The sequence below is a fragment of the Acromyrmex echinatior genome, chromosome 8 (genome assembly GCF_024713525.1).
Source record: "Acromyrmex echinatior isolate Ae372 chromosome 8, ASM2471352v2, whole genome shotgun sequence".
Taxonomy (NCBI): domain Eukaryota; kingdom Metazoa; phylum Arthropoda; class Insecta; order Hymenoptera; family Formicidae; genus Acromyrmex; species Acromyrmex echinatior.
The window spans coordinates 5,132,937-5,156,660 of record NC_141859.1 but is presented as its reverse complement, the minus strand read 5'-3'; the positions used below and the strand labels follow the sequence as shown (position 1 = coordinate 5,156,660).

The following is a 23,724-nucleotide window of genomic DNA, read 5'->3' as shown; positions in this document are numbered from 1 at the left end:
TCTCTATAATACTATTATATTATTATATTAATTAACTCTGTCTCGCCGACGCGAGTTAGCTCTTATTTTTATGCTCCTTTCTATTGAAATTAATTTTTTTAATCGTTCCCGAGAGATATCTCTCGCGCGTCTCCCGCGAAAAGCTGAAACAGCGTCTCGCGCGCGTGATCCGCAGTATTCTGGAATTCTTCCGGGGGATGTTTGACTGCCTCCTGAATGCAGGACCACGTTTGGTAGAAGCTTTACTTTCCGCATAAAGATGCACGTGTATTTTTAGGTGTACATTAACGGCGGAAGGGTGAGGAGAACGCCACGTTATCAGAACGGTTAGTAGCGAGACCACAGTGTAGCTAACATTGATTTTCGCAGGGGTTGGGGTTCTTGAAGGCCACAGCTGGAATGGAAGCTGCGGCCTTCAATTCTCGCTCATTCATTCCACTCGGATCCCGTCCATTCTCGCTTCTCGCCGCATCATCTTATTTCTAGTCTTCCTTATCCTTCGAGACACTCCTCGTGTTCCTCTCTTTCTCTCTCTCTCTCTCTCTCTCTCTCTCTCTCTCTCTCTCTCTCTTTCATCTCTGCTTCCGTTAGCCGTTCGCACTCATCCGCTTCTTCTTTCTTCTGTACCGCGGGACACGTCAATTTAAAATCCCATTCACTCGACGTCGTGACATTTTACTTTCCGCGAAATTGCGTTATTTCTTTATTTAGACAAACTAAGCGAAAATGACATCAAATTTCTTCGAACTTAAGAATTTAACGATATACCTTCTTTATGAATTTTCTTCGATTCGTTGCGTCGCTTGATTACATTGCTTTTATTTACATACGAATACGCATGTAAATTGACATTTTAATTAATATCTGTGTTGCATTTTGAGAGCGTCGATGTAGTTTGATTTATTAATTTCATACGTGATAACGTATCAATTGTCACAAAATGTTACACCACAGTCTGTATATTGTATTATGTTGTACGTATGACTATACGTTTCATGTAATGTTAACCAAATACATATCGATTTCCGATTAATCGAAATTATACACAAGTGCTTCAGAATTACGACTTTAGTTTTTGCGGAATTAGATATGGATTTCTATTAGGAAAATCGATTACGAATAATACGAATACAAAAGACGTTTTGATAAATTATATACGTTTTAAATTTATTAAATAAATAGATTACAAAGTTCTTGTTTTAACGCGTCTCTCTTTAATATAAATTTTCCTTAGCTTAACTATTTAGTAGTGGAATGCTTGATATTAAAAATAAAAAATAAGGAAAATGCCGTCACATTCTCATCTAAGAAAACTTCAAAGAATCTGTAGATGAAAAGAGTGATAATTACAAAATGTTATGTTCCACGCAACTACGTTAATATTTTAACTGAAAAATCAATTTTATACCTTTCTTGGTTATTTCAACAGAAATTTTGTCGAGAATGAATATTAGAATAGGCGTATTTAAATGCCAGCGTGTAAAACTGTGGAAACCATTTCATTGATTTTTCCGCGCCCGGACGCTAATTAAAGCTCGCTTATGTTTTCCTCAAACCAATCTCGCGTAATGTTACAGCTCCTAATTAGTGGCTAACGACGTCAGGAACAATGTCGACGAAATCGTCAAAGAACGAGTGTAAAATGGGAGGAAGCCGAGTTTCTTCTGAAAGAACGGCGCCAATGAATGTTGCAACAATGAAATTTAACATTATCAAGATTGCCTCGCTAATTAACGTCCAGCAACAATATAATAATATTCCTCTCTGCGAACCGAAGCCGTGGTTGTAGTACAAAGGCGGCAACCTGACTTTAATGAAGTTTGCCGAGGCATTTATCGGCAGGGGGTTGCGGGCTAAAACTGGACCGCGCACTTTCATCCGGTCCGCTTCTGCTTAAACGTCAACGAGAATCAGCGGTGTACCATTAATTTTAGACGCTTGCACCGGATCCGCTGCGGCGCCGATCTTCGCCTTCCTGTCACTTTTTCGAGATTCAATCACGTTTTGTTTGTACAATATCAGCTAAAAATGTATACGTATAAAGCAAATAATCATTCAAAAATAGCTAATATTGAAAAAATGTTGACGATATTAGCCTATGTAGCCAACTGCAAAAAATAAAATAATAAATAATTTGGATTATTATACTTTATGCAATAAAATACCCACATTTTCCTGAAGTTTTAAGTCAATAACTTTTTACGGTTTATAACTTTTAAATGAGTAAGTGATTTTAAGTAAATTTTGACACAAATATTTATTATTATTTTATTAATACATATAATTATATATATTAATAAAATAATAATAAATATTTGTGCCAAAATTTACTTAAAATCACTTACTCATTTAAAAGTTATAAACCGTAAAAAGTTATTGACTTAAAACTTCAGGAAAATGTGGGTATTTTATATATATATATATATATATTAGGTGTTGGAATTAATTCGTAGCGTTTTACAAGTGATGGGAAGTACTTTCATTAATGTATTTTTTAATGCTCATGTGAAATAAATAACATTCTTTCATTAAAAAACGCTACGAATTAATTCCAACACCTAATATAATTCTTAATATATTACTTTTTCATCAAATTATGATTACATAAGAATCAAGAGAGAAAATTAAATAAACTGATCAGAAAATGTGCTCTAATTTTACGTAAATAGTAACAATAAAACGTAAAATAAGGACAATCTGTAAAATTTTTGTTAAATTCCTGATATTTTAAAAATAGGTATACGAAACATCCTTAATTCCAACATCTTTAATTATCTCGATACATAATTTTAACATAACAACACGTTCAATAATAATAACAGGTTATTGTGATAATATATTTAAAAATATGCAAAATACAATTATTCTCCAATGGACTTTTCACGCTCCCAATGTTTTTTGTGAAATATTGATCGTGTGACACACGTTTCAAATGCAAAAAGTACATATCGTTACTCACGATGGTAAACGCGAACAATGTTAACAGCGCAGAGCTTTGATTAAAGTTTTAATTTATTTTTGAATTCTCTTGCAGGAGGAAATCGGTTCCCCGGCATTAACTCGTGGTACTATCTAGTAAAATGTTTCCCAGGTACGTATTTACGATACTCCTCCAAATACGTGTCAATGTGACGTTAAGCGTAAATTATTTGCACTCTTTGATTATTTAATCCATTTTTATATTTATCCGCGCGTGTCAATTTATTCTTTATTGGAATTAAAAATGAAACCAGTGGCATTTAAGATATAATAATAATAAAAATAGATATCCAGTAAATTCAAATCATAACGAAGTATATTTCGCAGTTTATAATCACTCGGTACAGGCTGCAATAAATTGCAGTTTTACATTCAATATTCGCGATGATATTTTTCCTGAATGCATACTATTATTTTTAATTTGTAACCGACACCGACATCGCAAAATAATATGTAAATCTAACTAATAACCAACGTTTCATAATTTACGATTTCATTCGTGTATGTATTATAATAAATTGCAATTTTTCATTGTGCTTAAAAAAAAGTTGTAAAAATATTTGATATTTTTTAATGATCTGTTATTTTTTATAAAAATTTCTGTTATTAGTTGTAAAAAATATATTAGTTGATAATCTTAAATCAGAGAAACACTGTATGTGTGTGTGTGTGTGTGTGTGTGTGTGTGTGTGTGTGTGTGTGTGTGTGTGTGTGTGTGTACATATCTTACACGAGGAAAAGGGTTTAAGTGGACCGAGAAAGGCTAACGCGGCAGTAGAAAAAGCGCATTGGTGGTCAACCAAGTAGAACGAGTCCAGATTGTGTCAGGCGTGGCACCTAGTAGAAAAGTCGTTTACGTCAGACAGTAGCCAAGCGAGTCTGTGACTTCTAGTGGTCCACAACTGGCGGTAACAGTTGTTCGCCCTGCTACGTGTGATACATACGGTGTCCACTTCCTGTCTTACAGTCGACAGTGTCAGAAAGTCACGTTTCAATGCGCAGAATGTCCAATTACATTCGTACAGCCTGAACCGATAAATAATCCTGGTTTAATTCGAATCGAGGTAAATCTCGTACTTCAAATATACTCCTGGTTTGAACACAATTAGTCCTTCGATTTTTTTCGGTTGAAGATATTAATCCAGGAATAGTCACCTGAAATATTTTTGCACCTCAGTGGCAAAAAAATGTAAATTATTGGAAAATATTGTTTTATACAGATATTATTTAATATATTTTTTCTTTTTTAATAACTATTGTTTAATTTTTAAATATGCTATTCAATAATATACAATAAAAAAGTATTATATTAATTAAAATCTTTATTTTTTAGAAATACTGTTATAATAAATTATTTAATATGTTTGTTCCGTTTGATTTTTATTTATTTTTTTAGAAAATTATGATTAAATCAATATTTATAATATTCTTAAATACTAATAAATCGTAAAATAATCATTAATATATAATATACAATATGTTGTTAATAATAATGATTTTTAATTGAAATATAAAAATATCTCAGATAATTATTTATGTAAAATAAATGACTATTCCCGAGTTAAATCACGAGCCTATAAATAAATGGAAAAATAAGTAAAAAAGGAAAATACATAAATATCATTTATACTTAATATAGATATCATTTATATAAAACTTATGTATCTTCCTTTTTCTTCGCATAAATTATAAATGTGTAACTTTCGAAGAGACATAAGAAACGAATTCATCAGTTGGTTAGACATCCGCGAAGATGTGCTCGTCCCGGATATCTTCAAGTGCATCGCCTGAGAGATTGATAGTCTTGCTGCTTAGAAAAGATTTTCCTTCCACGGCTTATATATGTCACAAGTCATAAAAATTACAGCGCATTACGCTTTAATGTCACAGTGCCCTCGTTTCCATTCGCATCTCGTCGCGACCTTCTTACGTCGCACTTTCAAGCGCGACGCTTACTTATATTCGTTGAATATTTTCTAGACTTTGGCAGAACGACATCGTGCGCATATTACGTCGTTCTGAGCGTGTGATGAAAGGAGGAGAAAAATATAAAACTCGTGACAAAGTGCGAGATAAGCGGAACAGAAAATCAAGAATTTGAATTAAGGAAAGCCTGATTAAATTCTTACCGTGGCTGGACGGGCCACAAACGCAACGAGAGTTTATAGTATGATGCATTATAAACTACACATTGTGCTTCATGATATATCGTAATTACTGCCAATGGTAGACACTTGAATTAAAATTACAAAATGCATAAAGTTAAATGTCATCCATTTAAATTTATAGGGCAGTACATTACCGTTTATCTTTTTAATTAGTTCTTGCTATTCTTAACTTTTAAAGATGACAATTATTTCATCATATTTATCAATGTTATATTAAGTATACTTAATTGCTAATTAGCTCTTATTATTTTTAGCTTTTGAAGATAACATTATCTAATCAAATTTATTAATATTTCGTTTAGTATACTTAGTAGTAACAAACTTAGTTCATAAATTTGATTAAATAATTGTTATCTTTAAAAGCTAAGAATAATAAGAGCTAATTAGCAAGACATAGACTAGCAAGAGCAAGACTTATTTATTTACTTACTTGACTTGTTAAAAAATTAATTATTATTTAATTTTAAGTGATTCATAAAAATAATATTTATAACATTATATACATTTTATATAATAAAAATGATAAATTTAGATCGTTTTTGATGATTATTCTTATTGATTATATAAAAACGCGCAACGAATTTTCGATATTAATCCCAGCGCGACCAAGTTTGCCTTAGTTATATTGTATAAGGTCTATTTACAAGGTGACGAGTGAGTTTGCGATGAACAATCCGGTGCAGCCGTATCGCGTCGTCGAACTTTTAGATTAATCGAGCTTTCGACCGAATAACATTTATTCCATTATCGTTGCCGTATTTGTAATTCAAATTCGTTTCCCGTCCGGAGTGATCCCATCAGCATCGCATCGTTGTGGAAAATCAATCGTCTCACGAGATACGCGAGAATACTTTCAATCTGTTGATAAGACTGCGAATATATTAATTACAATTTGGATATACTCCATTTGAATACTCATGAATAGACAACGATCTCTGTTTGTTTTGCAATTAGTTTTTACGATAATATTTAAAAACAAAATTTGAAACAATAGAATTTTTTTTACAGTATTAACAGTTAATATGGTAATTATTGCAAATAGGTTAAATCTCACTGATCACTTTAACACTCGACTCATTTTTATGTCCAATTAAAATTGATATAATCCGATTAATCAATTTATTTAAATTATATCATATATTCAAACTTTCCTTTCATTATAACTGAATTGTTTGATCTGACGGAATTTTAATAGCAATATATACACATTTGATTGATCAATTACCATTAACTGTGCTAAGAAAAAAATGTGTATTTTATATAGAACTATTATTAATTTCAAATAATTTTTTAATGTAATTTCAGAGAAATCGAGATCATTTAACTTAGCGTTATTAATGCTTAAATCAATTAATTATATCATTACAAAAATTTATTAGATAACATGGAAGGAACTTAATTCTGTTTAATTATTACAATTTGATGAAAAAGTTCAAGACTGGAAAGTTTTATCTCTCTTTCAAAAATAATAAATCAGATCTCAAAGTACAGATTAACAAATGGATGGTACATTAAATATATACAAGAATTACGAGAACATCATACGTATCATACAAAAGCAGATTCTAATTTATTAATTAGTAAAGTAAGATATTGCAAAGAAATTAGCTCCGTGGAGAGTATCATGGCCGGTATAGCATCTAACCCTCGATTGGATTAAAACGAAACTTTTACTTAGTCCTCGCGACCGTGTAAGCCGTAAAGCGGAAGTTTTTGTGCCACTGGGAATAGGAGCTTTATCTCGTGATTCTCTCAGTGGTTCTCTCAATGGCGCAGACTGACGGAAAATTTTTCTCGAAAACGAGATCGAAAAAGTTCCGACAGCCCCAGAGGGAAACGATAATTAAAGGGCGTAATCGCATATTTAGCGGCGGGCTTCTGTTCGTTCGTATAATAGTTCGATCGATCTCGATAAACGCAGTGGTCGATTCGCCAAAAAAGAATCTCTATCGTCGGGATTTGTGCGAACGAAATTGCGAGACTTCCAAACAGCTTTATCCGAGAGCCTCCCTGAAACTGGGTCGTCATGTGGTACGCGAGAAACGCTCATTTGATTACCATTCCGTTTATCTCGAGATTGCCGACTCCGTTCTTTTCACGCAAGGAAAGGGAGGACATGAAACAGACAGGGATGCGTCTTTGGCCTAATAAAGCCCAATTTCAACTCTTGCTCGTTACCTCCGCAGGATGGTCCACGCTTCGTACATTTGTCAGATGCGGCGTTCTATCAGCACGATCGCGATTAATCACACCTCAGGATTACAAAGGATGAGCGACGCATGAAAATGAATCATTCGCGTGTTGCCTTGCACCGTTTACAATCACTTCGGTATCGCCAGAGGCAAACCACTCGTGCTTGAAGCACTTGAGCGTGCTACTTAGGGTAAACCATGTCGCTATCGTCCATTTAAGGAATGCACTTTGATTATAGAGGAACGGACGCTATTTGCAAAATTTGACATAAATAAGGAGCAACTAAATTAGAAGTCAAATTCGAACCAATAAATATTGTATATAGTGTCTCTACAGTATTTATATACGCTACAGTATTTATATACAGATTAATAAATGGAATGTTAATCATTCCTTACTTGATTACTTACAAGAATTTCATAAGTTTTTTTTCTCTTTATTTCTCTTCTTTATAAATCTCCATAAAATCTATTTTGTCTTCTCTAATCTTTCTTGTCTTTTCTCCTTTCTACAAGCTTCGCTACTTGAAAGAGATTCCGTTATATCGCACGCGACAATGTAAGCTGATAGAATTCTCGCCTTTTGGTGGCACGACTTCGTTCCGATTTCTTCCAACGTAATTGGATAGTCAAGCAAGCTGTCGAGAAAATATCGATTTAGTTGCAACCTTTAGAACCTTTATTTAAGAAATCCCTTGCCGTCTTTTCTCCGAGATCAAAAGCCGTTGAGTGTTCAAATTTACTGTATTATGTAGAGAGAGGCATTTAACATATTGTGGATCGCATACCGAAATGTGCTTTGAAACATAAATATATGTATATGGTAATCAAAATCAGAATGTAATTTCATTTAATAATAATTTCACAGCTGTATCGTATTATAAACAAACACTATGTGTTTGTTGTTTTATATTAAAATATTAATTTTTCAACATTTATAAAATTGCATAAATTATAACATTTTTTCTTGTTTTATATCTAGAATTGAAAAATTAAATGTAAAAACGCACACAAATCTTCTAATTCTTTTAATTTATTCAGTGTGTTTAGATAAAAAAAAAGTTCTCTACTTTCTCAAGTGCGGTGTTTCCTTAAACTCGATCGTAAAAATTCGTTATTTCGACACTAAATTAAGACGGAGGAAAAGAACGCAGTCTTTCAGATATGATCTAACTGAATCTGCGAGATACGACGAGATACGCTTTCGTTACTTTTTGAAAATGTACGAGCCGACCCTGTGTTGTAAAATTTTTGATCGTGGGGATTTTCTACGATAACGCGTCGAATTCGTTCCGTGACGTATCTTCTCCGATCATTTAGGAATCTTATCCGAAGTGCTAACAGTGCCAACACGCGTCAAATCGCTAGTCATTTCCGCTTGACGATTTCAACCGTCACTCAGTGCCATCAAGGAAACGACAGTTCCTGCTGATACGATAATGAAAATTTTAAGATGATCCCGGTAGGCGGGTGATGTAAAGCCTCCGGTGGGAATTACTACAGTCTTTATTGATACGTGCAGCCCCTGAGAAAAGAAAGCGAGGATGAACATCGTGGTGCGTACTCAGAAGCAAGATGAAAAATTAATAATAAATGAAGCAATAGTATGTGGTTTTTTTTTTAATTTCCCCGAGAATTCAACGAGAATTCATTTTTTATAAAGTTATAACGATGCATCAAGAGCATATCTCAATGACGTTTCATTAAATATCGCGGCTAAATATCAATAGCAAAAAATTTCCAATAATTATTCACGTCGTTGCGATAACAAGAAGTTCTACGGCAAGAGACGAATGAGGATCGTAGAAATTTGCTGTAAAACGATACAGCTAATCATAGAAGTAACGTCGACGATAAAGTGGATTCGCACGTGCGCGAACTATCGTGTTTAGCTGGGATTATAGCTACACGAAGTTCAAGCCACGAAATTGGTAGAGCAAAGAGGCTCGATCGTTGCTTTCGTTCCAGGATCGTGAAGTTCTCTCTGCGAGAATTGATAAAATTTTCAAGAATATCGTTTGCCTCGTCTCAAGTACGTGAAGTAGCTTCCTGGCGTGGAGAGAACATTTTTTTACGATATTCTTCGGATATACCTCGCGAATCAATATTTTTACTCCACTTCGATGTCTTGATCAAAAGGATTAATAACTGTAGATCAATTCCGCAAAAATCACGAAAGAAGTTAATTTTATTTAATCCAAGAGTTAAGCTAAATATTCGGAATTTAAATATTATACATGGTAATGTCCGAGTAATAAGTCTTTATCGAGAAATTGTAACAAATTTATTATCTAAATGTTTAAAATAATACGCATGATAAAATGTACAAATATTAAAATGTGTATCTTAATATTAAAATACATGGTGTTTCTATTTATATTAAAATGTATTTATAAATCTCTTTTCACTTGCAATAATGTGTAACATCAAAGTGTATCTTAATCTACTTTTCTTTGAATAAAAGTTGAAAAATTATTCCAATGTTACGATGGGGAGTATTACTCGCTGCTGCCAGAGTGTCGTTCAGAATAGTATACTTATAAGAACAATCCTCTCTTGACTTTTATGAAAGAAGAAAAGCTTTCTTAATCTTCTTTCTCTTTAAATCTTTCGTTTGTTATCTACACGACGTACATTCTTCTCATACAGATTATTTTTAATTGCAAATTGCGTTACGATAGGTAATTTATATGTATGCGTGAGATGATAATAATGGAAAGTAATCTTGAAGACCTCATTCCGCATAATTAAAAATATTAATGACAAAACTAATATAACACAATTAATAGCTAACAAGCTTTCCCTTTTCCATCTTTTCTAATTTCCTAATTCGCTAACGTACTTCGCCACGGAGCTAATTGGCGCGTTAGGTAATACTTATTTCGCGGTCGAAACAGCCGCTTCAAAGCTATATAATTTTCAAAGCGAGTGCCGCTTTCGACGTATGTCGAAGTTCTTGCCATTCCGCGATATTATCAGCGGAGCATGAAATTGGAAAACGCCCGCTCTTCACTCTATCACGTTTTGCTCACGATGACAATTTTCGCATTGCAACACTGGAATATATGTGCTTAATACTAGAAGTACTACTTAATACCAAACAGTCCTTATGACCGTTTCAATTTTCTAGATTAATATTATAATATATTCCTAAAAATAATTAATAATTAATAGAACTCTTAAGTTTTTAAAAACAATTAATATAAATGATAGGACTAATGAGAGTTAAATGCATGAGAAAACCACGCGTAATTATATAAAAATATTTTTTGATATCATTTAATTAAATAAAAGGTATGAACACGTTTCAGCTCCACTTTGAGCCATTTTTAACGGTAAAAGTACAAATAAAAATTTTTTTCCTCTCTCAGATATCTCGTTCACTCTCACTTATGATGGAAATTCTGAAGTTATACTCTTACTATTACATTTCTCATGTAAAAAATAGGATTCTGAAATTCTCTGACTTTTCAATAATTACGTTTATACTGATGAAATATTTGATTTTTCATCATTTTCTTTATTTTCATTGTAATTTATTCGCTTGATCCTTTTAGTGAGTAAAAAAAATGTTAGCACTTCTAGTGTTAAACAGTTCGCCTGGAGCAATCCGATCGTTCATGTCACACCAAGCTTCGTTAATAAATATCTGTCATTGATACAAGAGATCGATCAGGCAAAATTCCGCTCACAGTTAATCAGTAGGAGGAGGTACACAATCTGTCATTCCGTTCGAGATTTGTCATGGTAAATGCGCGTTTAACTTATCTCTTCGATCCTCTTATCTACATTTATTCGTTTCTACTCCTCGATTCCTCTCTCTTTCTTCCAATCGCTTTACGTTTTGTTTCCCGTACTCTTCCTTATCGTAATTTCTGATCCAATTGTATTTCTCACTTGTTTCATTTCTGCTGTAAATGTGCCGTCTTTCTCCAATGCGAATATATGTCGTTTTTTTTTGAAGATGATAGGATTCAACGAGAGAAGAAAGTCAACAGGGAGAACGTTGTGTTTCATTCGCTGTCGTAATTAAAAGTCTTTCCTTTGTAGCAAGATACAGTAAAAAACGATGTGATGTTTGGACGTATTTCAACGTATATTTTAACATACATTTTCCATCTTAATTACAGCAAATCATTCCGATAATATAAAATAAAAAAGAATATTGGGTCTTGTCTCAAAAGATTTATTTAGCCAAAAATTAATTATGCATAATATTAATTGCTACGAATCGTTATCAAAAATTTTTTATAAGTATTTGTAAGTTTTAATTAATATCATATTCTTTTTAACGATAAAGTATTTAGACTTTATACAATAGTTTCCTTTGACAAATTCGCTGTTTTAAAACTTTGAGGCGCGGTAATTTAATTCAAATAACATTATCATTACTTCTTTCGACATCAGTCTTTCTTTACAGATGAAATTATGCCGCTTCTTTATTCGTATTTCATTCTGACTTTGTAGTTGCCTCTCCTCAGCAATAGCGTTTTTTATCCGCGTTTCCTCTTTGCGAATTTCACGAAGTAGCGAAGTCTCAATAGCGATAATTGCACCTGTGCGAATATGCACAGGAAAATTCTTCTCTGAATCAACATAGACATCGTCGAAGTTTAAAGGGGCACTCCGGCTTTGCAGTCTACCGTTAATCCACTACCTTTTGCGTTTCACGTCTGTCGCTTTTTCTTGCCACCACAGCGACCGCGGACCAACTCTTTTTGTCCAGCCGGAACGAGATTCAGTTGGGAATTGCGTCATCCGTTCCTAGAAAATCTACCTTGGATCAGTTCGTCAAAGGAAGATCTTCTGTAAAGTTCCAATTACGGTGAACAACGTATAGAAGTTGTGGCGAGTCTATGCCGCAGGCAACAAAACTCCGGTAAAGTGTAGTTATTAAGGTAAAAAGAAGATCGGTCGAACGTAACTTTGTTAAATTTTGTTGTTGGACACTGCAAGGAATTGTGACGCGTCAGTCTAAAGCATCCATTATATTAATTTAAAAAACGATAAATTTTAATCTTTCAAATTCTATGTAAAACGATCACTTCAATTTTATTTTCATAAATATATTTATTCACTGAGAAAAAATTACTAAATTTTATTAAATATTTGTTTAAATAGTACTAACGAAATATTTATTTATAGTAAATGAACATTTATTTAAAATAAAAAATTACACTTAAATTAAATAAATATATGTTTACATATATTTAGTAAATATTTCATTAGTACTATTCAAATAAATTTTAACAAAATTGGGTAAATTTTTTCAGTAAATAATTCCTTAAGTAAATGCTTACATCTTATTTTTGAAAAAATTATATGTATAAAAATTAGAATATATATTGTTTTCTTTCAAAATATTAGTATTTTTCTTGTAATCAAGAGTATTGGAAAATATAATTCTCGTTAGTGGAAACGAAGCTAATGGTCAATAATTATTTATAAAAGGAAAAAAGGATTTTTGAAGAAATAATCTTGAATGATTGAATTTGGTCAATAAAACGTAGTACATATTTTTGCTGATTTATTTTTCATGGAAAAGTACCTGCTCGATTCACTTGTAGCATCGACTAACGCTATGTATCCCAAGAGAATTTCATGTAATAGAGAACGAGAGAACATAAACATCACTTACCAGGTATAGCCTCAAGGAAGATATTATTAGATATCAAAATTCGGATAAATCCTATTTTTTGATAGATAACAAGAAGAACCAAAGCTGCAGTATAGAATACATAAACAATGTTATAGAAAAAAAATTATATCAGAAATTATAAAACTATTTGATAAAAGAATTAACCTTCTCTTCTTGATCCGAAATAATTTTAATCGCTTTTTAGAATAAAAGATTTTTTTTTTAATTTTCAACAAAATACATATATAATTGAACATATATTCGTAAAATTTATTTAGCTTTTTAAAAATAAAAAAAAAAATTAACTGCTATCAGCTATTGCAGTTGATTAATTTTTTAAATTTGGAAAGCAATTATTTTTACAAAATATTTTTAATTATATATTTTGTATAAAAGATTGAAAATAAAAAAATTATATTTAAAAGAAAGAAAATAACTTCCATGTGTGACTTTGATGATATAAATTTTTTTATTTCTACAAATAATCGATGCTTGGAGGAGGAATAAGTTTAGTTACGCAGCTAATCACCACAAGTGAATTAATTGACTTACTAACTATAATCGAACGTGCGCAAATTCTCTCGTGTAATAGGCGAGAGGGAAAGCATCTAGATAGCAACTTTGAGTCGCTATCAAGTACCATGTCCGTGGGGACTTCTATATTGGTCTCTCATCACCGTCCGAGCGAGAGTTGAATGCCTTATTCATAAATATCGGTTCCGTTTGTGAGCGTATTATATCCATCACTAGAGCGTATAGGATAAATACTCGTTTCATGAGGAGTCTGCAAATGGAAAAGAACTGAAAAGGAAGAGGACAATCATCGCCCCGACGTATGCAGAAAAAAGAAAAGAATTATGAGTAGAATAGAGAGAAAAAGATAAAAGCAATATTACAATATTATTACATTTCCAAAGGCGAATTATATGAAACTGATGAAGCTCTTAAAGAAATATTTGGATAGTGACGAACGTATATTCTTGTTCTTTTAATATAATAATAAGTAATTTTCTCTCAGATGCTTTCTTTCTAAGTATATTTTCTTCTTTTTTAATCACACAATTTTATTTATGCCAATAAGAAAATGGCAGATCACGTTTTCCGACAAGTACGCGGATATCATTGATGAATAAACAGAAAAATACGTAAGTATTTATTTCGTGTTGCTCTCACAACTTTCCGATAACTGAAACTTTTTTAATGGATGCGAATCGATTGCAAGTCCTTGGAGAATATCTTTAAAATTAAGTAGAAGAGAGAGTAAACGAGAGAATATAAAAATATATCGGTTTTCTATTAAACGTACATAATTTTGCAACGTAATTTGCAACATGCATTATTTAATTTGGAAATGCTATAAATTCAGAAGCATTTAAAAATTTGGAAAAAGTTGATACAAATTCATGTTGAATTAGATCAAGTTATTTTATTGCGACATTGTGATAAATTGATTTGTCCATACAGTTGAAGTGAAGTGGAAATCTATGGCAAGTAAAACGGGAAAAATGTACTTTTTAAACGTTTTGCAGAAGTCGAACTTGGCGCAGACTCTCTGAAGTGGTTTCTTAGACGTGGATGTCAGTCTCAACTTCCTTAAACGACATATGTACGCATCACTTTTATTACTGATTGCTCATAATCGGCGCTGATCGTACTAACTGATAAATTAAACGAGTTGGCGTTGAGACGATATGCTAAGTTGATTACCATTTATGTTGCACGAATTCCTTGGACACACCTCGGAGGAGTCGCACGATTCCAAATATAGAGAAAGTCCGCAAAATGATTATCGATCCTTAAGGCTAATTGGCGATCTAAGAATATCTATTGTGTTAAATATGATTAGACTAATGGAGTAGAGTCGCTCAACCTTTAAAAAATTGTCATTTCTTAAAATAAAATTTTCGTAAGAGACCGTAAAGATAAAACGTAAATATCATAACTAGAATTTCTTTATACCTTATAATAATTTATACTAAAAGTAATGTACATAAAGATAATGACTTTTATAAAAGGAAAGCAAGTGCTTAGTCTTAAAAGAAGATAAAGAAAAAGCTTCCGCTTTAAAACATGAGGGATGTTCAAAAAATAATTTTTTAAAATTATTTGAGGCAATTAACTGCGATGTATATTTCATACTTATTTTTGGATACTTATACTTCGCGCAGCCGCTACTCTCGATCACCCTTAAAGCCGATACTGCGCGACCAACTTCATCGATACCTTCGATATTTCTGGGGTGCACGAGATGTGGCTGTTTGTTAAGGTACTGTTTACAATGGCGGTGAAGAAAAACAACAGAAAAGGGTGGCCTTAATCAAGAGCACTGGTTTCTCTTTAGAAAGGGGTAGCGGGGTATTCTTAGAACGCTGAGAGGTGGTTGTCTCTCGGTGATCGAGTCCTTACCGGGGATTATTGATGCAGCGGTTACAATGAGAACTGCTTCAAACTACCTGTAATTCTCCCCGTAATGGATAGCCCCCGGGAAAGAAGCTTTTCCACGAAGCGCCTCGAATACGCGTAGATAGTAGAGGAAACGTAACAATGAGACGACTGGAGAACGTATTTCCGCCGTTTCACGAATAAATCGAAAGTTGCCGAAGGTGGCGAGTAATTAACGTGAATTGTTCGGCGAAGAATTATACAATATCGACTATAGAATGTAAGTGAATGAAACGCGCCTCTGTTAATTTTTCAGTTAATTACTCTAAATTTACTTTAAATTCATTTTCAAATTCAATTTTATTCAGAAATCTAATCATACTTGTATAATAAATTTCATGTGCCCAGCAAACACAACTAATTGTTATAATTTTCCATTCACCGCGATATAATTGTAATATAACAGCTATTAAACAAGTAACTGTTATATTGTTGAATGATAAATTATAACTAAGTTATATTATTGTTTATAGTTGATGTTTGTTGGACGCATAATTTGCATATAATTAATTACAGTATAATCTTTTACGTTATGTAGGTTGTATCCACAAAATTTTTTAGAAATCATTCTATTGAAGTAGAATGTCTGTTAAAACAATTCAAAGATATGTGTAAATACGTTTTTACATGTTAGTGCAGTATCACAAGTTGCAAAAATAACAAAAGGTGATAGAACATCTTTGAAATATTGATGCATTTGTGAGTGACAACATGATTACTATCAATCATCAATACGGTTAAATGCTACGTTTACGTATCTAAAATGAGATAATACTTCTCCATAACATCAGAATATGAGAGGCCTTCGGGCAAAAACTCGATCACTGAGAGACTGAAGCGCATCACAGTCTCGATTCACGTTCTAAAAAGGGAGCAGCGCGAATCGAACGTTGGAAACGATTGTACGTGCGCATAAAGCCAAGCATTTGTGAGCTCTTCCCATGCTCTTGTCCCTCCCATCATCCGCCACCTCTATGTACTTTGTGAGTAGTCCCTAATTGCGGAGTGCGATGCTCGACGACGGACGATCGATGAGTTCGGTCCGGTTCCTATCCTACGCATTTCGTTGAAAAATGAATCCACCCTAGACAATGTACCCCGCGCAGAATATAATTGGGATGGGATGTATGATTAATCGATCGGCAAGCTAGTCGTCGACGAATCGGAGACAAACTCACGGTCGCTCGTTAATTACCATGGCGCTTGATAGATCGCTCGTGCAAAGATACGGACGCGGTTAAGTGTTCTTCACGTAAGGATTAGTTATACCGTTGTTGTAGCGCAAAATTCTTAGCTCACGTAAGTCAGGTGATCATTCACATAGCTAACGTATGTAGACAGTCTGCAAGTAGTGGTTGCATCACATTGTGGAAGCTTCGTTTAAACGATATTTCAGCAAAATGCAGCCGCACTAATACATTCTGTACATACAGAACAATATTAAACTTTACGAATGATCGGAATGATACCTTAGAATTATGGCTGAGAATAACAAATAAATGTAACAAATTATAAATTCGTGTTTTTTTATATTTTTTTTTAGCACGATGTTTACGCGAACGCACGAATTTACCAACTCGCGAAAAACGTGAGAGTGCCAAGAGATAATTGCTTCCGCCGTCGCCCGGTGCTAACAATAATATTGTCTTCTTCGAGAGTTGCGTTCCACGCTTGGAGAGATCATTCATTTTATTTACTTCGAACTTCAAATCAAAATAAACCTACAAGTGAATGTGCAAACGCAGTTTACCTTTATTCTATTTAACACCGCTTCATTTTGACTTTATTTTGTATTTCGTTATTAAGCAAACGTCACGCAAAGAATTACAATTCTGCGAATGTTAAGTATTTCTTGTTTGGATTTCGCATATACATTTTTCTATTTTAAATTATATATGTGAATTTATATTTTTATTATATAAATTTATAAAAAGATTCTACATTGTATGAAAATCTAGATAATTGAAATATATATTTTATCACGGTAGAATTCGGTAGAATTTGAATTAATTTATTTTTTACAATTCAACTGCCAATTTACTGTATAATCTGCAGAAAATTTTTAGTTTTAACCTTTCATAATTTGAAAATAATTGACACTCTGAGATTTTTAAAAAAAGCTGCATTCTAGTGAGAAATATGAGTACAAAATACACACACCTACACACACGCGCGCACGTGCATATACATGTGTGTGTGTATATATATATATATATATATATATATGTGTGTGTGTAATGAGTGTAATGAGGAGGTAAGAGAAAGACGAAGCGTAATGCAATAAGAGAAAAAATGGACAGGTGAGCATCCCTAACGACATTTTCATACTCGAGTCTCAACTTCTTTTCCGCGCTATTCTACCGATAAAACTTTTCCCATGAATATTTTATGAGTTGATCCAAGTGATACAACCCTCGGCCAACGATGCATCAATGCGGACGCTTTTCCCCGGATTCTCTCTTGATCAAGATCCCTTCCCTATCCCTGATTCACCGTGTCCACGACAGGATGACGATACATACGCGGACTTGGACATACACGATCCCTAAGCCCTCAATTTATATTAAGCTACATAGATTAGGTTTAAACATTAAGGGTATTTAGACCCGATTACAAACATGAATTCAAGGGATGTGCGATATAAGCGGTCACGAGGGAAAGCGGAGGCGTTTATATTGACTATACTACTGAGACTATCCCGTTTCTTCTTTAATATGGAAGGAAAAGGTTTCCCGGTACAAATGATCGTACATATTTTATTACCCTTAACTCTACTAGTTCTATAGAGGCAAGTTTATTTCTAAAAATGCATTTATGTAACTAATTCAATAGTATGGTCTTAGTATATACATTTATATAATCAATTTAATACGGGTTTCCCGACACTGTATACGCATCCACATTAAACATTTTATGACATCTATTAAACATATTGTGCAAATATAAGTTCTGTTATTTTTTATTCAATTACGAAAAGAAAATGTAAATTGATAGTCCGAATGATAGTCAATCGTTTAATAAAAAATATAAAACATAATGTCATTCTTTCTTTATTCTTTATATTAAAAAAGAAAAAAAAAACTCGAAGGAATGTTACATTTTCACTGAATCAAATCCCACATAAAGAATACGTCGATAATACGCGACATTTTTCCATTTTTCAGCCCGAATTTTTACCTTAGAATTTTCGATGGCGCCTGACACGCTGTATACGATCGTGTCACAGCGCGTCAACCCTTTCGGTTTCCACCTGGTCGCGTTCCTCTTATGGTAGCGTTACAGTGATCGCCACGAGCTTTTTCACGTCAATGCGCAACTTCTTGCGGAGTACCGAATCGAACTTCCGCATCGTTTCGATCGCTCTCGTGTACGGTTTCTATATTCTATCACGATTCTAAAGCTTCGTGACACGTAGAGTCTGTTTGGTGCACGAGTTGTCACTTTCTGTTTAGATCCCGTAAGGTATACCATCTCGACTCTTTATCTCTCTGTCAACTTTTTTACACTTTGTGTGCCGTCTGGATCTTTGCAGCGAGTGGTGAACTGTGTCTTCCGGAAAGACACTGTCTTCTTTTGTTCGATCCAGAGTTCATGTCGTTGATTCTCTTTGTGCTCATCTCCCTTCTCTGTTTGATCGGCACGTTTTTTCATAACAATTCCATCTTTCTGCTTCTGTCTCTTTTTCTCTTCCTTTCACACTTCACCTCGTGCGAGCTTCACATCTTGTCTCGCTCAAGAACAATCCTCGTTTTCATCACGCTCCTGACAACACACTTTTCTATTCTTCTATCTTTCTCTATCAGCTGCCTTTATCATACGCTTTCCGCAGTAGCTTTGTCTTTATCGCTTTTCAGTATACGCACTTTTCCGCCTTTCCTCTTTCATCCGATTCACCCCCGTCTCGTCCACTTTCTCAATCTTTCGTCATCTCGCTTCAACCATCGTGCGTCCATTTCTGCCTCTCCGATCCCCTCTGCCATTGTCTTCCTTTCTTCGTCTCAAACCCTCTCGGTGAGTGTCTCTCTTCAACGTCACTCTTTGCGCCACGTCTTCTTTCTCTAACCCATCGTTCTCTCTCTTTATCCATCACCCTTTCCATGCCCTGCTTCTTTCCTTCTTTCTCTCTCTAGCTATCTCCCACCAACTCACGCACACCCTCCGCCGTCGTCAAGCGCCGGTTCCGTGCGGATTGGTCCTGCGCGCTAGGGGATGCTGCGAGATAATCGTATCCCCTCACCAACCCCCGCGAGTCACCCCATGTCGAGGGAAGCAGCAGTGAGAGCCAGGCCGCCGCCATAGCCGCTCCCCGGGCAACGAAGGAGGAGAAACCGGCGAATCATTCTCTCTTCCTCTTTCCCTCCTCTATCTCTCTCCGTTTCTCGTTCTCTCCGTCTCTGTCCGACGTTCCCGGGTGTCGCGCGTTTCGCGGCGGCGACGTTTTAACCCATATTTCAGTCTGGAGTTTTACCAGCGTGGCAACTCGTCTCGCACGCGCGCGAATCGACTACCGGGCGAGTACCGGGCAGCGAGAGTGACGTGAACCTGGACACGCGTGAATCTCTTCCGCGAGTAGCAGCGTGTACATCCAGCGAGAGCGCGTAGAGACGGTGCTGCTGGCGAGACGTCGACGACGATGACGACGACGACGACGACGATGACGACGACGACTTCCATGGTCATCGAGCGTAGAACAACGTGGTAAATGTGCGGGATGTCTGAATTTCTCCTTGACTACTCCGGTGATGATGATGACATTTCGGCGACGACGGCGGCGGTAGAGGCTTCGTGCGCGTGTCACTCGTTGACGTGGATGACCATCGTTCATTGTCGAGCGCTATTCAAGGCGCAAGGGTGATCGGTGAGAATAGTTTATGGTGATAGTTAGAGAGGACAGGTTCAAAGAATCTTAATGATTAGCGGTTCTCTTGGTTCGCGATAATATAAAATTTGTTAATAATTGTTTAACTGGTTAAAGAACACGGCATCTTTTAAAGATTTAGCATTCACACGTACGAATGCTGTCGGCGTTTGTAATTGATATCGCGTGTATGTGATGTACTTGATTATAGTGACATCGATGGTTCGTAATCGTATGAATAAAAAGCAAAGCGTAGTGAGATTTGTACTGCAAGAAGTTTGTGGTATTGAAGGCTGCGGCGAGCTATGAACTTGAGGATTGCTAAAAATTTTGTTCGCCGTGTTAGTGTGAGTGTTCGCTGGTAGGTCACGAATGCCATTGCATAAACGTGGTTCATGCGGATGGAACATCGTGGTGTCAATGCTGACCCGTATATGTCAATGACGATGCGGTCATCGAGCGATTGTCTCTAACACCCTAATGGATGATTTAAAGCTACTGTCTCGTGCCAAGCATGCAATTTGCATTAAACGACGATTACAGATGCTCGTCGCAACGTGCAACTACTACTGACTCTCGACGGAACGATGACGTAAACGCAGATGTCAGGCGTGGATTTTAGATTTTACTTAACGTAACGCCTTCTGGACGGGATACTAAGCAATCGAATGTTCTCATTAAACGCACATTAATTTTATGTTTCGAGACTGCAATCAATTTCAAAGGGGGTACCTTTGGTGATGTAAACAAGCGAAAATTCAAGAAACAGGAGAGAAAGGCGAAAACTCGAGGATACTTAGAATGGATTGGATCGTGGGAATTAGTACTTCACGAAAGGAGAGTCCGGAAAATTGTGCCAGAAGCTGCAATTGCTCGGGCACGAAGTACGCCGCATAATAAAACTACGCGTTTTACAAGACATCCTAGAAAGAGGTCTTGCCGGACAGAAGAAGGCACCCGTAGTCAATAACGTGCCGTCGAGTGTCTACAGACGAAGTACGCACGATATTCGCTGGAGAATTTAATTAAGCGACCAAACATCCAGAATACCTACGAGCCGAGAGCGCGTAGGTTCAAAATATATCTCGCCAGTGGTGAAGTCGATTGCGCGATCGGACGTCACGAGTGTCGCGTCATCGCGAATCGAGACGATTTAAACGTCGGACAGAAACTTTTAAACAAGGATGAGCGTGAACGTTTATATACTAAATTTATAGAGTCGCAAATCATCTGTACAATAGTTCACGGAATCTAACATTCGCGTCGCCGGACAGTGGGACGTGATTTTCGGATTTCTTTCATCACGTTCCTCGATTCGGCAATCGCGAGTGTGCAATACTAAACGCTGCACAATCGAATTATGTGGCGAGGAAAGTAATAATAATAATCCTGAGAAAAAAAACGAATTGCTGGTGGTGATCGATGATCGATCGCGGCGGGATATCGAATAATGGCCGTGTGTGTCGACCCGTGCATTAAGTGAACTGCCAAACAAATTGATCGCGACAATTCGATTGCCGGTGCATCTGACGCCTCAAGTTCCGCCTTTCGCCTGTCCGATATCGTACATACGTGGATGCGCGTAATCGCGGCTCATTAAGCGTTTCGAGCTTGAACAGCACTGGCCGTTTGATCGCGTCGCTTTATCCGTCAACGATATAACGGGAAAGTCGGTTTCTGCGAGTCACGTGGACCCGACAATTCCATACGGCGAGAACAGCAAGCCGAAACTGTCGATTCGCTGGAGAATCAGGAACGCGACCGATTTAATCGATATACGAAGACATCCCGCCGAGCCGATCCGTTCACGATTCCTCCTCATTCGTGCCGATCACGAACCAATCAAGCGCGACTTTAAGTGCGTCGACAGCAGTAATATTCTGTTTCCGCGACTCGGAGCGGAATTTTGCCGCGAGTGTGTCGATCGTGGGCCATTATATCGCGTAAATTTACCGGAAAAGAGAGTGCCGGTGATTGTGACAGAATCGAGGTGTCGATTCTAAAGTCGATTTGATACGAAGACGCCGATCTCTCCTACGATTCGCAAGAAACGTAGCTGCTCTCTCGCGATACTGTAGGGTCCTAATGACGTCACCGCCTCGGCACATCACGAGCTGCGAACGACCAGATGAGAGCAGACGGTGTGCGGAAACGAAAGTAGGTATGTGTGTTGCGCACGTGTACGTTGTTACATCAAGTTGTTCTTTCGAATCGAGAAAAAGAGAGTGAGAGAAAGAGAAAAAAGGGATAGGCGAGAGCTAGGAGAAAAAGGAGGTGCGAGGAGAGAAGCAGTCATTTTTGGACCAAGTGGATGATACCTTTTCAAGAGTAGCGCGGTCCGCGACTGCGTTTGCCGTTCCGAGTTAAACGACGCACGAAGGGAGCTATGCCCTTTAACATCGCGGAAAGATCGATCTCGCGCACTCGAAACGTCCGGCTCTTGCAATTCGTTTAATCGAAGCCGAGAGGGATGGAATTAACCCTCGTTTGATGCCCGGCGCGCCTTCCTCGCGTTGCCTCTCTCGATGTTTGCGTTTGCAGAACGAAAATGATCTAATGCAATTATCTGGGCCGTGCATTTGATCGTTGATCGGGTTTTGTAACAGCAGGCTATAACAATTCGTGATGTTATAGTCCTCAAAGTTATTGTAAAAAAGATATACAAAAATTTAGCGGTAAATTGTTGAATAATTGTTATAGTTCGCCTGATTTGTGACTCGCACTTATTTTAGCGATCTTTTGAAACTTATTAAACAACGCGGGAAATTATTATTATCTTTCCATATAGTTTGGGACTTTTGTATTGTTCGTCACGACAGTCTGCGAGAAATCTGTATCGAAAGAAATTTTCTTATAAACTGCAAATAAATGACGACGATAAACTAATTTCGCTTGACGTTGACATGCTACTTTCTTACGCGCGAGGAGCTTGGATTGGGGAAACGAAATTGAACGGCTACTTATTAACTTCGCGTTCAAAGAAGTAAAAGTAGCGCGGAATGCAATCGGCGATTCAGCTGGAATGAAACTCGATTGAGAGCAGCTCGAGAGCAACCACGAACCGGCATTCCATCATCAGACGCGCTTTATTGACAAAGGTATTTCGTATTACTCTTTGCAAATACTTGCGCTTTCTGCAAACGCGAAAGTATCAAACTCAGTGTCCTTCAATCGCAATCTTGTTACTCTATTGATGATAAAATACTTGTGATTCTTCTATTGATAAAATATTTCATGTTCAATCGGTATATTGTTCAGCGATAGCATGTTTCCACTAATATAGATTAACTTTAATCTGCGTTCAACTTACTTTTCATTTTTGTCTGATTCTTAAAACTAGAAAAAGATGAAGAGAAAGTTGAACCAAAATTAAAATTAACCCACATTAGTGGAAACGAGCAAAAGTGCAGGGATTACAGTCTGCCATGAACAAAAGTTAATCTAATT

The 23,724-nt window shown here is 35.9% G+C and overlaps 1 protein-coding gene and 1 long non-coding RNA gene across 8 annotated transcripts in view; one reads left to right on the top strand and one right to left on the bottom strand.

Annotated features, from left to right (window-relative positions):
• LOC147908699 (uncharacterized) overlaps positions 1 to 23,724 on the bottom strand; it is a 135,376-nt gene that overhangs the window by 45,292 nt on the left and 66,360 nt on the right. The window lies entirely within an intron of this gene.
• Positions 19,649 to 23,724, top strand: part of LOC105144517 (uncharacterized) — a 187,724-nt gene continuing 183,648 nt past the window's right edge. For 6 of the 7 annotated variants that reach the window (XM_011053466.2, XM_011053468.2, XM_011053469.2 and 3 more), the window contains exon 1: positions 19,649 to 22,434. The gene's annotated coding sequence lies outside the window, so the exon portion shown is untranslated. Of the gene's footprint in view, positions 22,439 to 23,724 lie in introns of all 7 variants that reach the window. The other variant, XM_011053463.2, reaches the window with a different exon arrangement.